At 47.5% G+C, this 11,669-nt stretch overlaps 1 pseudogene; it reads right to left on the reverse strand.

The window, feature by feature from the left end:
* Window positions 1–480: 480 nt before the first annotated feature.
* On the reverse strand, window positions 481–1,645 carry LOC122707466 (annotated as a pseudogene).
* Window positions 1,646–11,669: the final 10,024 nt, after the last annotated feature.

Raw genomic sequence — 11,669 nt, forward strand, 5'->3', positions numbered from 1 at the left:
GTGTTACGTGCCTGAAAGAGTGCGAAGGGAAGGAGGGTCACCCAGTCCCCGCCAGTCTCTATTGCCAACTTCGTTCTGATTTATTCTCTCAACCTGTCCTGAGCTCTGGGGATTATATTCACAATATAACTTCCATTTCGTCCCCAGAGCTTGGGCCAGCCCTTGTACAATCTGGCTCACAAAGGCAGGTCTGTTATCAGAGCCCATAGTCATCGGCAGCCCATACCTAGGCACTATTTCCTCTAAGATCTTTTTAGCAACCACTTGCTGTCTTTCCCTTAGCAGGGAAGGCTTCCACCCACCCTGAGAAGGTATCTACCAGACTTGCCTGGCCTTACCTCAGTGAAATCTATTGCCCTGGCTCTTCCCCTCAGTACCTCGTTCACGCTTCACAAGCCTGGATTATCTCTTGTCCAGTTGTATTTTCCTCAAACACTGATCAACACGCAGATTCAGTCCATATTTGCTTTCATTTATCTACTAAGTGTACCCAAGCTGCTTCTTCAGACTCTGGCATCTCAGGGGGAGGAGGGCGAGGGAGCCTGAAGTAGACCTTCACAGAATCATAGATAAACCACTGTAGTGCAGTCAGAGTGCCGATCATGATGATTCCCTTCCATACACCTCTAAATCCAAGTTTGAGGATCTGAGAGGCACTGCTACCCTTCTCCTTATTCAACACAGACACCACGGAATCGGCAACAGTACGTTCAAAGCAGGCAAACTTCATGGTATCTGTCTCATCCAAAGAGGAGCAACCCCCTTGTAGAACGCCTTTAAGCCTTCTTCCTTATACATTTTGGGAGCTGCATCCCTCAGAGTGTTACCATAACCTGGTTGGGTTTGAATTTGAACTTTAGCAGCTTCCATAGCTTCACTCAGAGCCTCATTAGGGGAGTTCTTGAACCCCTGTGGGAGGCGGGTCCAAGTTAATTGTCAGCAAAGAATTCAGCACTGGCAGAGGCAGCCAAATACAGTGATGTGCGCCACAGATAGGCATTCTCTCCAAGCATGAAAAGCCAAACTTGCAAAGCCCCTGCAGGGAGTAGCCAATGAGGGTCGGGGCCCATCCTTTGGCCAAACCACGGAAACCATCCTCTTTGAGTGTAACTGAAAATCCATTAAGAATGCCCTTGTACTTCTATGGGTCCACCTGCATACGGCATTTCACCAAATCCAGAGGAACAACAGCAGTGTGTGTCAGACCACAACTTAAGACCCCACCAAAGCCACGCAATGCATAAAACTTCACGGAGCCATATTCGGCGGCTCCAGCTTTCCTTTGCTCATCTCTTACATGGCTGCTCCCATCGGTGAACCATACTAACTCACTGTTGTCTAGGGGTACATCAGTTAAGTCTTTTCGTGCCACCAGGGCCTCAGCCAGTATCTCACTGCAATCATGGAGTTACAAACAGCTGGAATGGCTTATTTGGGTTAGGCAGGGCAAGGGCTGGGGCTTCTAGTAGGGCCCGTCTGAGTGTCTGGAAAGCCTGTTTCATTGGCTCAGTACAAGTCCGGTTTGGGGTCTCTTTACTTCCCTCATACAAGGGCCGGGCCTTCTCAGCAAACCCCATGATCCACAGTCTGCAATATCCAACAGTCCCCAGAAACTCTCACCTGGCGGGGGGTCTTGGGCCTTCATGGTCTGGGTTAGCCACCTTTTCCCCTGCCTGATCTTATACCCCAAACAGGTGCCCTCTTGCCGGGCTATTAATTGTGTAGCAGAAGGACCTCTGGGTGGCAAGTCCGATATTCGTAGAGGTCCTCACTCAGAGCCTCTTGACCCTCTGTGGGATTACCGGTTGGCCTTCCCCCTCGGTCCACTCAAAGGCAAATATCTCCTGGCTCTGGGCCGCCAGGGGTAGGCTGAAAAAGGCATCTTTCAAGTCCAACACAGTGTACCAAGTGTACTCAGGAAGCAAACTGCTCAGGAGGGTATACGGGTTAGAGACAGTGGGGTGTATGTCACTCACCCATTTGTTGACTTCTCGCAGGTAATCTGTCCCCCCGGCTTCTTCACCGGCAGTAAGGGGGTGTTCTAAGGGGATTGACACCGCTTGAGAATTCCGGCATCCATGAGACATCAAATGTGGGGAGTGATCCCCCGCCGAGCTTCCTGGCTCATGGGGTACTGTCTCACCCTCACAGGAGTTGCCCCGGCCTTTAGCTCGATGACGACCGGATGTCTCTGTTTGGCCAGTCCCATCCCTGCCGTTTCAGCCCAGGCCAACGGGTATTTATTCATCCCTTGAGGCTAGGGATCATTCTCCCAGCTCTGTAGGAAAACCCAATGGCCTCTCCTTTCTTCCACAGAATCTTAGCATAATCAGTACTGCTATGACACAGGAATAGGATCTCATTTCTCTCCATTTCCTGTTTTAACCACTCTCTCCCCAAGGGTTCTCACCTGCTTAAGCCTCTCTCTAGAAGGGACAGATGTTTTCACAATATCATCAATAGCCCACCACTGATCAGGAAGATAAAGTGCCACAGCTGTGAGTGAGTCCTCAGGTGCAAAAAGAGCAAGAACTTTCTGGGTCTGATCTCCAGCATAGAGAGGTACAAAGCCTACATTTGACAGGCTAATAGGATCCAGATTTTCAGGGTCCCAACACCTCAGATTTAACATGTAATCTTCAGCAGAATTTTCCAGTTCCTCATGACTGCAATTATCCACAGGGAATGCCATCGGCCACAACAAGTCTCTTCCAAGTAGAGGGGCTGGGCATTCTGGTATCACCAAAAATGAATGGGACTCCTGGTGGGTCCCCAGATCTACTTTTCGTTAATATCTTTTTGTCCCCGTGGCTCCTTGCACCAAGCTGGTCTACCATGAAGCCAACGGGTTTCCCTTCCACATGTATGGTTACCCAGGATTCGGGGAGGGGTGCCGAGTCTTGACTCCCCTAGTCACTGTCTTCCCCCGCATATAGAACTCGAGTTCCAGGGGAGATTCTCTGTCTCTGGGTCGTACCTCTCCTCAGGTTCCTCTTAGGGCACTCGGTTTTCCAGTGCCCCTGTTCTCTGCAGTAGGCGCACTGATCTTTCTTTAGGGCCTGCCTTTTTGGTTTCTGTTTTTCTCCCGTCCAGGGGTCTTGAGGTTCCCTTAATTATGTCTGGGCTAGCTCCCTCTGGTTCTTCCAGTTTTCCCTCGTTCTATATTCTCTGTCTTCCTTCCTGATCTTCTCAGCTAATTCTCTTTCCTCCCGTCGAATTCGTTCTTCCCTTTCTTCTGGGGTCTCCCTATTATTAAATACCTTTTACTTCTTCCTAATATCTGGGGCTACCTAATTTACAAATGCTAACGGAACTGCAGCGCTGACTCCTCAGCTTAGGGGTCCATAGGTGTCCTGAAAGCTTCCATTAGCTTCTCTAGGAAGGCTGCCGGGCTCTCAGTGGGCTCTTGCCTTACTACAAATTTGTTGGCTTTCTTGCTGCGGCCCGCAGGCCAGCCATCAGAGTCTGGCGGTACACTCGGAGACGCTCTCTACCTTCCGCTCGCTCAAAATCCCAGTTAGGCCGCAACAGAGGAAACCCCTTGTCCACGAGATGAGGCTGAGTGGTTGGCCTCCCGTCGGCCCCTGGGACCCGTTTCCATGTTTCTGCCAGAATTTGCTCCTGCAACAGCTGCTGACAATCGTAGTGAAAGGAGAGTTTCACCTGGTTGGGCTCTAGTTACTGAGGCTCACTTATTGTAGGGCCTTCAGAGTCCGCCAGAGTGTAGCCCTGGCCGGGACTCATCAATTGCCCCACAACCATTCGCCTGTTCACTGAAACTCCTGCCTGAAAAGAGTCTAATTAAAAACCAGAGACAATGCCGGCACACACACAAACACGGAGAGCCGAAGACAAACACACAGACAGACAAACGTCAGCCAACAACACAGCGCTGGGTTTTCGGGCCCCCTGACCAGACCAGACTTGGGATCAGGAGAGGAACTCTCCTTCCCACAGAGCCGGCTGCCTTCCAGCGCGTTCGCTGGCCTCAGCCTTACGCCGGCTAGAGAAAGCTTTCTCCTGTGCCAGATAGCTTCCTGCTTTGCAGCAGGGCCCCGGAATTACTCTGGGCTTTTCCTGTGCCAGATACCTTCCTGCTTTGCAGCAGGGCCCCGGAATTACTCTGGGCTTTTCCTGTGCCAGATACCTCCCTGCTTTACAGCAGAGCCCCGGTTTTACTCTGGATTCCTGTCCTGCCTGAAACAATGCCGGCACACACACAAACACGGAGAGCCAAAGACAAACACACGGACAGAGACAACACAGCGCTGGGTTTTTGGGCCCCCTGAGTTTTCCTGAGCACCGGTGCTATTATCTATCCTTCCCCTCTGTCCTGGAAGTGTTCTCTTCCCCCAGTAAAGGGATCCCAGACGAGCCCCCAAATGTTATGCCCAATGTCCGAATCCCCAAGCGGGAAGAGAGAAGGCCTCCAAGACAATGCAACTCGCAGGAAGGGAAGTTTATTACTGACTCGAGGCAGGACTCTCCGCCCGCAACCAACGCAGTGGTGTGAGTCAGAGAGCCCTGAGCCCAAGCTGTTACACAAATTTATAGGGTGAGAAGCGGATTGGTTACACGTTTGCAAAGCAATTTCATTGGTCAATACTTTCGCGCACGGGGGACTTTCCTGGGGATTTCCGCCCCGTTCCTAATTTCCTAATTGGCAAACATCAGTGAAAGCTAGTTGGTCCTAATTGGCAAACAGTGGTCATTGTTAAGCAAAAGCTACCTGATAGTAGGAAGGCCTACTCCTAATCTAAATTGTGTTACTTCTGCTCGCCTCACACCCTCTGCCTCCATCCCAGACCAGGGCTTTCCCCCCCAGGCCCTGAGCCCTTGGTTCCTCCTGCTCTGAACCCTTGGATGTCTCTCCATCACTCATTGCTCAGCCTCCAGGCCTCCAGTGGTTGAAACCTTGAACCGTCCCAGCACATCAGATAGCCCATGCTCTCAGTTCAGTAGCCCTAAGCTCACCTTGGAAGGGGCATAAATGTTGATCTTAAAATCCCCCTAATCTGTGGTTCAAATAAGCATCTCCCTTCCCTGAATCTTTGTTAAGATTATGGCCTCATGCCCACCTCTCTGGTCTCTGTGAGAACACTTGTTCACACAGAGCCTGGGCATGGAATAAGTCTCCTGTTTGCCAGGAAATCTGACCACCCACCTAACAGGCTGGGTCTCCTCTGCTGGACCCTGCAGATGGGTACAGATTGCTCTAGAAGGGGTGAAGAGGTGAGCATGGTAACTCTCAAAAGGGCCTGGAGTTTTGTTTAGCTTTTATTTTGAACTGGTCTAGAAATTACCTGATATTCAAAATAACTTTTAAAATCTTCCCCTTGGGCCTGGCCCCGTGGTCCTGTGGTTAAGACAATGTGCAATGCAGGGGATGTGAGTTCGAGCCCTATTCCGGAGAACTAGGATCCCACATGCCCACTGTGTAGCAACAAAGCCTGTGTACTGCAACTCAGACCTGACGCAGCCAAATAAATAAAAATAAAATAAATAAATATTTAAATAAAACAAAATATTGCCCTTGGAATTTTTTTTTTTAAGGTGATGATGATTTTTCAGACTTTCACAGGTAGAAAGCATACTTGTTCCCATAAATCCATCACCTTCCGGAAGGATCCTGCCCACTGTCCATTTTCAAGATTAATCTTTCTCCTGAGTGCTTTACCTCCCACTGCCTATGAGACCCTTCCAGTTGGGTACAGTATTAAAACTCAAAATGCCTCATTTTGTATTTTATGACTTGCTTCACAAAATCCAGGCCTAGTTTCTAGAACTTAGAAACTTTCTAGTTTCTATTAATGAACAATTAGTAGAGGTTAAAAAAAATATTTTGTAGAAAGAAAGAACAGACTGATGGTTTGCCTAGGCCCCTGGGTCCACCATCATCTAAGAAGTAGGATGGGGAAGTTGTAGCGCTGCTGGGCTCCTGACACAGGGCAGAAAAAGCACTGGGTGGTGGGGAGGTAAGGGTGCAATCTTGATGCTGCTTTTTATTAGTCCTGTGACTTGGTAAATTCTCTAAAATGGCAGGAAAGTTGCAGCTGAGACTCAAGGGGTAAACAATGAAAATAAACATAATTTTACTAACACTAAAAAAAATTGTCTTCAAATTTTTCAAATAAAGAATCACAGATTACTATTACTAAATTAACCTGATTTCACCTGCATAGTCATGTACAGAGTGGTAATGGGTTTCAGTATACACTATCTGTGTGTACAGTGGCATATTAAATACCTTAAGCTGAAAACATCTAAGAAAACAGCAGAATCAAGTCATTCTAACACATACTCAACCCTTCTTTTCTGAAACAGGTTGTTAAATTCCCATATGAAAAGTACTCTCCCTGTCCCAGGAGGAAGGAAGATACTCTTACGACCTGAAATGGGGAATTGAGGTCTGAGAAACCTGCACATACAAGCCTTGTCAAACTAACTCTTAACTTCCTAGTTACTTCTTCACCACATACTAACCCTACCCAAACCCCTCTGTCTTGTCAATACTTCACAAATTTATTGTTTCTTTGTCTAAAAGTATAAAAGCTTCTTACTCTGATCACTTACTCAGGTCTTCATTTTCTTGTGACAGCTCCCATGTACCTGTAAACATTCGCTAAAATGTGTATGCTTTTCTCCCGTTAATGTGTCTTAGTTTAAATTTTAGACCCAGCCAGGGACCCTAAAAGAATTAAAGAAAGCCCTTTTCTCCCCTGCAATGGACTAAGGGGAAATGGATTTCCGCAGTGGGGTTTTTCAGGGCTTCTGATTCCCTTAGATTACCTGTCCATAAGGTTACCTGAAATAATAACCTGAGTAAACGTCCTAGTATTGTTACTTCATCCATTCAGGAAACATTTCTGACTACTATACCCCAGGCATATTGTAGGGATATGGCAGTAAATATAACAAAGATCCTGCCCTCTTGCAACTTACCTCCAGTAAGGGAACCTGATCCACCTCACTAAATTATCAACAACCAAGAAAACTCCACACACATAAAATGTCAGGTGAATAAAGTCAAGTAAGAAGAAAAGGGAGTCCCTGGAAGTGGACAAGGAGTTGATCTTTATATGATAGAGTCAGTGTGGGCTTAGAAAGCTGGCACTGAGGGGATACCCAGAAGAAGTGAGGACTGACTTCAAATGAGCAGTCTACAGCTGGCCTGCCCTGGTTCGGAATGGTTCAGATTTGGCCACTCTGCCAGGGGAGGGATTCTCAGAGGTGGTGTTGGTCTCCATCAGAGTCAACTGAAGGACCTCTGGACCCTACTGAATGCACCATCTTGTTTTCCTGCTCCAGCTGGTGGGGAAGTTGTAAAGGGGGAACCTCACACTTGGGTGAACCCAAATCCTCTCATCCCTTTCTGTCCCCTCTTGAGATACACTAAGAGCAAGCACATCAGTGATACAGGAAGGTCCAGAGAAAAGTGGGGCTATTGGAGGAATGACTGCCCTGATTGACAGGAGCATCTCTATTGTTTTAACCTGGCTTGGTACCTCCAAATGCCATTACCTACCAATGCAGCTCCAACCAAGCTATATGAGAGAAGAAAAATTCAGTGGGCCATCTGAGGGGAAGCCTGTCAACAGTTCAGAAGCAAGAAAGTTGGATCTGATGGGTTTAAGGTTTCCACCAGCAAAAATGTTCTGTTAACACTTCAGAATTGCTACTCTTCCACCTAATTATGCATTCTCCCCATCCCCATTCCACTGCCAGGGCTCACAGTTACAGTCAAAAGGAAGCTTTATGTTATATTTTAAGTGTAACTGTAGGTGGTATTTAGCCTTTCCCTTTCTTTCTCTTATTGCTTTATTTCTTCCTTCTCTTTCTTTCCTTCTTTTTTTTTTTTTTTTTTTTGAATTTACTCTGACTTACGAAGAATAGATCAGTTTTCTGAAACTCAGTCAACACGTATGCTGCTGCTGCTGCTGTTGCTTCAGTCATGTGTGACTGCACGACCCCACAGACAGAAGCCCACCAGGCTCCCCCGTCCCTGGGATTCCTCAGGCAAGATCACTGGAGTGAGTTGCCATTTCCTTCTCCAAGGGATGAAAGTGAAAAGTGAAAGTGAAGTCCTTCAGTCGGGTCCGACTCTTAGCGACCCCATGAACTGCAGCCCACCAGGCTCCTCCATCCATGGGATTTTCCAGGCAAGAGTACTGGAGTGGAGTGCCATTGCCTTCTCCACAACACATATATCAATATCAAAGTAGAAACATTGGTAATAAAAAGGAGAGAGTGGCAAAAGAAAAAGCAGGAGACAGGAAAGGAGAAAAGTTACTATAACAAAGAAAAGACTACAAGCAGAGCAGTAACGGATAGCTTGATGATGCTCCTCAGTTTCACCAACCCCTCCAGACACCCGCAGCCTCAAACTCTTGTATTAGTGTGCTTGGGCTGCCAGAACAAGGGACCACAGGCTGGGCAGCTTAAATAACAGAAATTTATTGCTTCACATTTCTGGAAACTAGAAGTCTGAGATCAAGGTGTCAACAGGGCTGGCTTCTCCTGAGTCCTTCCTCTTGTGCTTGTATGTGATTGCTACCTCCTCCCTGAATCTCCACATGGTCTTCTCTGTGTGTACGTGAGTGCTTGGTTGGTCAGTTGTGTCTGACTCTTTGCGACCCCATGGACTGTTACCCTCCAGGCTCCTTGGTCCATGGGATTTCCCAGGCAAGAATACTAGAGTGGGTTGCCATTTTCTTCTCCAGGGGATCTTCCCAATCCAGGGATCTAAACCATGTCTCCTCTATCTCCTGCATTGCAGGCAGATTCTTTACTCTCTGAGCCATCAATTTGCCTGTATCCAAATCCCCTCTTCTCATCAGTATACCAGTCACAGCATTAGGCCCCACTTTAATGACTTGGTGCATGAGACTCCATGGACTGTGTCCCACCAGGCTCCTCTGTCCATGGGGATTCTCCAGGCAAGAATCCTGGAGTGGGTTGCCATGCCCTTCTCCAGGGGATCTTCCCCACTCAGGGATCAAACCCAGGTCTCCTGCATCTGATCCATCGCAGGAAGATTCTTTACCACTGAGCCACTGGGGAAAATTTCATTTCACCTTAATTACCTCCTTAAAGACCCAATTTCCAAATAGAGTCATATTCTGAGGTTCTAGATATTAGAACTTCAATGATGGATTTTGGAAGAACACAACTCAGCCTGTCCCAGCCCTGAAGCTTCAGGATCTCTGGACTTCTGTTTGCTTTGCATTCTTCCTTCCTCCTTTCTGGGATATTTATACTGGAATGGAGGAGTAAGGAAGAGGGTGCTCAGAGCCAATGCCACCAGGAGGCTGGCTACACCACAGTGGTGGCCATGGCATGGATGTCCTGTCAGCTCCTCCCACTCAGAACTGGCCCCAACAAGCACGGACCACAGAGCCCCACCTTCGTTCCAGTGAGCAGAGCAGCAGCCCAAGACTCCTGGAACAAGGGACTAGAATTTCATTCTAACAATAGATGAGCAAGATGGGTTTCCTTGTGATGAACCACTAGGAAAATGAATTTCTTCTTCTCTAGGGGGTAGTCATAAGTCCACAAACAGAAGTCAAGCTTCTAACCATCCCTGCTCCCTTCATCCACACCCCTATCTGTCCCTGCTCCCCAGATCTGAACATTCTGAAAAAGAACCTCCATCCCCTAGTCCTCAGAAGAGAAGACAAGTTCTTAGTTCCATCAGCTATCACTAGCCATGTCCTCCAGACTTCTAAGAAGTCCTCAGGTCTCATCCTAAGACCCCCATCCTCGCGACTAGAACTTTTGCCTGAATCTCCCTGTGGGGGTAAAGTTGGGAACACTAAGGAAGCTTCAAGCTCACAGCCCAGGGAAGCAATTGGGTATCATCCCAAAGACAGAACTGTTTCCTCATTTTCCTCCCTCAAACTCAGCCAGCTTCGTGGGGAAGCCAGACTTGAGCAGCAGCGCTGCGCCTGGAGGACACAGTTACACACCTGGGGGACACAGTTACACAAGGGCATTCTCCTCAGACTTGGAAGGCTCGCCCTGGGCTAGAGCGCCTGGCGCTGTGCTGATAAGTTGGATTCTGACACAAAGCTGTCAAAGGATGGCAGCGCTTTTGGCAGGGCTTTAACGATTATGCAGAAATGGGCCCTCAGGCTTCCCATCTCACCAACGATGCAAGCGAAAGCTCCAGATATTGGCTGAGCCCTGAGTCCCTGCTGTGTCCTCCTCCCGACCGGACCCCGCTTCCACTTCTCAAGAATCCAGGAGAAATGGGCTGTTCACAGGAGTGTCAAGTGTCCCTCAGGGCCCATCAGACAAAACTGTTGAACAAACAGTTATTATTTCAGAAAGAAGAGCACCATCTTTCAGGGTCTTAGCAGTGTTCCAAAAGAGAGGCAGTCAAAAGGAGTATTTCTAGCACTTTGGGGTCTAGGCTTAAAGAATTTAAGGTGGATACTTGAAGGGAATGACTTAGACAAAATTATGCAGGGTTCCTGACGTAATAAAGTTTAGTGGACATAGTAAAAATAGGGCCTTGCTGTGAATCTTGGTAGGCACATTCTTGTTTGATAAGCAAGTTCTTTATTTAGGTGAACAAATTATTAGTATAATAAAAGAGCTGTTTGTGTGCATAAGAAAACCATTGCTGCATAAATTGGGCTTCCCTGGTGGTTCAGCAGTAAAGAATCCGCCTGCCAATGCAGGAGACACAGAAGACACGAGTTTGATCCCTGGGTCAGGAAGATCCCTTGGCATAGGAAATGGCAATACACTCCAGTATTCTTGCCTGGAAAATTCCATGGACAGAGGAGCCTGGCAGGATACAGTCTATGGGGTCACAAAGAGCCAGACATGACTGAGCACGCCCGCGCGCTGTATAAACTGGTTTGCGGTGAGATTATGGTCATGGGTGTCTCAATTCTTAGTCCTCCCTCATGGCCATTCTCCAGTCTAAGGTGGGAAATAAACCATTACCCTTTAAGGTTGTGATCAACCCAGATCTATAGTGCTGTTTAAGGTGACACGATCGTGTCAAATTCTGATTGTAGCTATTTCTACCTCTGTAAGTATCAGGTTTTCCTGTTTCTGGTAGGCAGAATAATGGCTTTTCAAAGCATGGCCATACCCTAGTTCCTGGAACCAGTATGTTATATCACGTGGCAAGGGAAACTGCAACTATAGTTAAGGTTACTGATATCAAAGTAGGAAGATTATCAGGGATTATGTAGTGGGCCTGGTCTAATCACAAGAGCCCTGAAAAGCTAAAAACTCTCTCCAGCTAAAAGCAGAAGAGATGCAGCAGCAAGCGAAGTGAGAAAGATTACAAATGTGAGAAGGGTTTGACATGCCTATGCTGGCTCTGAGATGTAGGGCCCCATGTGCAAGGACCAAAGAGAGGCCCATAGGAGTTCAGGGTAGTCTCTAGGGACAGTTAGAAAGAAAACAGGACCTTCTGGTTTATAGCTATAAGGAATTAGATTTTGGCAACAACTTGAATGTTATTAGAAGCAGATTCTTCCCAAAGCCTCACAATAAGAGTCCAGACAGCCAATACCTTGATTTCAGTCTTCTGAAAACTGAGCGGGAGAACCAATCAGAGCAGCCCAGGCTTCTGACCTACACAATAGTGACATGATAAAGTTGTGTAGTTTTGACCCACTGAATGAGTGGCGATTTGTTACGGTGATGGT

The sequence above is a fragment of the Cervus elaphus genome, chromosome 14 (genome assembly GCF_910594005.1).
Source record: "Cervus elaphus chromosome 14, mCerEla1.1, whole genome shotgun sequence".
In the NCBI taxonomy this organism is placed as follows: domain Eukaryota; kingdom Metazoa; phylum Chordata; class Mammalia; order Artiodactyla; family Cervidae; genus Cervus; species Cervus elaphus.